The sequence below is a fragment of the Otolemur garnettii genome, unplaced genomic scaffold (genome assembly GCF_000181295.1).
Source record: "Otolemur garnettii isolate 467f Iridium unplaced genomic scaffold, OtoGar3 scaffold00070, whole genome shotgun sequence".
NCBI lineage: Eukaryota > Metazoa > Chordata > Mammalia > Primates > Galagidae > Otolemur > Otolemur garnettii.
In genome coordinates, this window is record NW_003852465.1 from 9,103,673 (window position 1) to 9,106,726 (window position 3,054).

The following is a 3,054-nucleotide window of genomic DNA, read 5'->3' on the forward strand; positions in this document are numbered from 1 at the left end:
ATAGGAACCAAGAGTCCTAACAAGGCCTTCTAGGAATGAAGGAGTAAAGGAAGACCAATCTTGGGCAAAATTGAGGGCAATCACTTCCTCTCATCAAGCCCAGACCCTCTGGAGCAAGTCTTGTTCCATCTGACTTTACTCTTCATTCACAGTCATTGCTGCCCCACCCAGAGCTATTTGTTCTGTGATAAGAAGGCTTAGAAGCCTTCTCTAGACCCGAAGGAACAGATCTCTAAGAGTAGGATTTCAGTGCCCATTATATACAGTAGGAGAGTGGAGGTTATTTTGAGAATATTTTGAGACACTAGCCAGTGTCCCTTCAGTGAAGACCTGTGGCTTCTAAGTCCTAGCTGTTTGGCAGAGGTCTCTGGTACCAAAGCCTGTACTCCCCTCTACCCATCTCCTAAGCTTCCATGGACTCAGGAATCAACTGAAGGGAGACTTCAAGGTAGAAAAGGGGTTATCTAGGTGCTACCATTAGTTGGTTACCCTCCTCTCCCAAGATTTCTGGAAGTTTCTTCCTTCTACTTTCCCCTAAGCCTCATCCTCAGCCCTCAGATGATGTTCTGTCTATAGAATTCGTCCTCTTCTTGCCCTTTTCCAGCAGGCCAACAGCCTCTCTGAGCTGCTCATAAGTATGATTTGCGAGAGTTTCAGGAACAGCTGTAAGATCATGGACTACGTCAATCTGGAATCCTTTCCCTCAGCCTGACCTTCTCCTTCTGTATCCTCCTGTTCCCCGCCCCATCTCACCTGGACTTAGTTCTGAAAACATCAGTAGGGTTCCCATATATCCTCTTAACTCTTAACCTCTCCAATTAGTGCCCCCCAAAATTTCGCCTTCTCCCCCTGTTCTCTCCAGCCTCCTCCTTACACACACCCCCACCCACTTCTCCAAAGAAACAATCAGTGTAAGTAAAACTGTTCCTGCTATGCAAACAGTTTCCTTTGACTTCTAACAAGATTGCCATTCATGAGCTTCTCTGAGATAGAAATTCTGGGAGCTGGTGCTAGCACTGATTCTTCCCTGGGTGGCTACATTTCAGGGTTGGGCAGCAGAAAGCCTGAGCCATGATACAGGACAGCCTCCACCGTGGCTGAGAATCAAGATATGTCTCCAAAGATATTTTGTGGGTCATATGTTAATGAGTTGTGGTGGGAAAGGTGATATGTGTGTGAGTGTGTGTGTTAGGTCAAGAGGTAGCATGGTAACATGAAAAGAAGATGAAGCCAAAGTTCAGCAGGTCTGGCTGTTAGATCCAGCTCTTTCTTTAACAAGCTGTTTGCCTTTGGGTAAGTCACTTCCTTCTCTCGGCTCCCTTCCTTAAATGTAAGATGAGGATTAATTAAAGAAGAGGTTTTTATTTTATTTTATTTTATTTTTTTGAGACAGAAGTGAGATTTTTTTTTGTTTTTTTTTTTTATTGAATGGTAACTATGTACATTAATGCACTTCTGGGGTACAGTGTGGTGTTTTCACATACAATTTGAAACATTTCCATCAAACTGGTTAACATAGCCTTCATGCCATTTTCTTAGTTATTGTGTTAAAACGTTCATATTCTACTCTTAGAAAGATTCACTTGTACCCTTGTAAGATAAACCACAGAAGTGATCCCTCCGGAGAAGAGGTTTTTAGATATTTTTTTTTCTTATTAGTACTTAGATTTCATTCTCCACCTGTTTTTTTTTTTGTTGTTGTTGTTGTTGTTGTTGTTGTTGTTTGTTTTTCTACTCCTTGAGCCACAGGTACCACCCTGTTTTTTGTCTTTTTGAGACAGAGTCTCACTATGTTGCCCTCGGTAGAATGCCGTCACAGCACACAGCAACCTCAAACTCTTGGGCTTAAGCGATTCTCTTGCCTCAGCCTCCCAGTCTCCAGCTGCTTTTTAATTTTTAGAGATGGGGTCTTGCTATTTTGCCCAGGCTGGTCTCAAACTCTTAGACTCAAGGGATCCTCCCACCTCATCCTCCTGAGTAGCTAGGACTAGAGGTGTCCACCATGCTTATCTCTGTCCTCCAACTATGTTTAAAACTCTTCCAAATGTAGATATTTAAAACTCCATAACCCAAGTAATACGTTTATAGGATAGTTCTTCCCTATCAAAACCAGGAAAATTTAAAACAAGGTTATACTTGGAAACACTATGCCAAGGTAAAAGAAGTCAGTCATAAAAGACCACATATCAGCTCAGCGCCTGTAGCACAGTGGTTATGGCACTAGCCACATGCACCGAGGCTGGCGGATTCTAATCTGGCTGGGACAGCTAAACAACAATGACAACTGCAACAAAAAAATAGCCAGGCATCGTGAAAGGCACTCTACCAAGGGTGACATAGTGACACTCTGTCTCAAAAGAAAAGAAAAGACCATATACCCTATGATCCATTTCTATGAAATGTCCAGAATAGGTAAATCCAAAAAGAAAGCAGATTGCTGGTTACCTATGGCCATGGGGCTGGGGATAAATGAGGAGTGACTGGCAAATGACTGAATTGTACAGTTAAAATTGGTGAATTGTATGACATGTAAATTGTATCTTGATAAGGCTGTTACTCTGAAAAATAAGATGATAATTCCAAATATATATGGTCTCCTTTAACCTGATTTTTTTTTTTTTTTTTTTTGAGGCAGAGTCTCAAGCTGTTGCCCCTGGTGTCACAGCTCACTGCAACCTCAAATTCTTGGGCTTAAGTGATTCTCTTGCCTCAGCCTCCCAAGTAGCTGGGACTACAGGCACCCGCCACAATGCCCAGCTTTTGTTGTTGTTGTTGTTGTTGCAGTTGTCATTGTTGTTTTAGCTGGCCTGGGCTGGGTTTGAATCCACCAGCCTTAGTGTATGTGGCTGGCGTTCTACCCACCAAGTACAGGTGCTGCCTAACCTGATTTTTTTTTAAACAGAGTCTCACTCTATATCCATGGGTAGAGTGCTATGGTGTCACCATAGCTCAAAGCAATCTCAAACTCTTGGGTTCAAGCTATCCTCTTGCCTGAGCCTCCAGAGTAGCTGGGACTACAGGCATGTGCCACCACATCGGCTAGTTTTTTTTTTT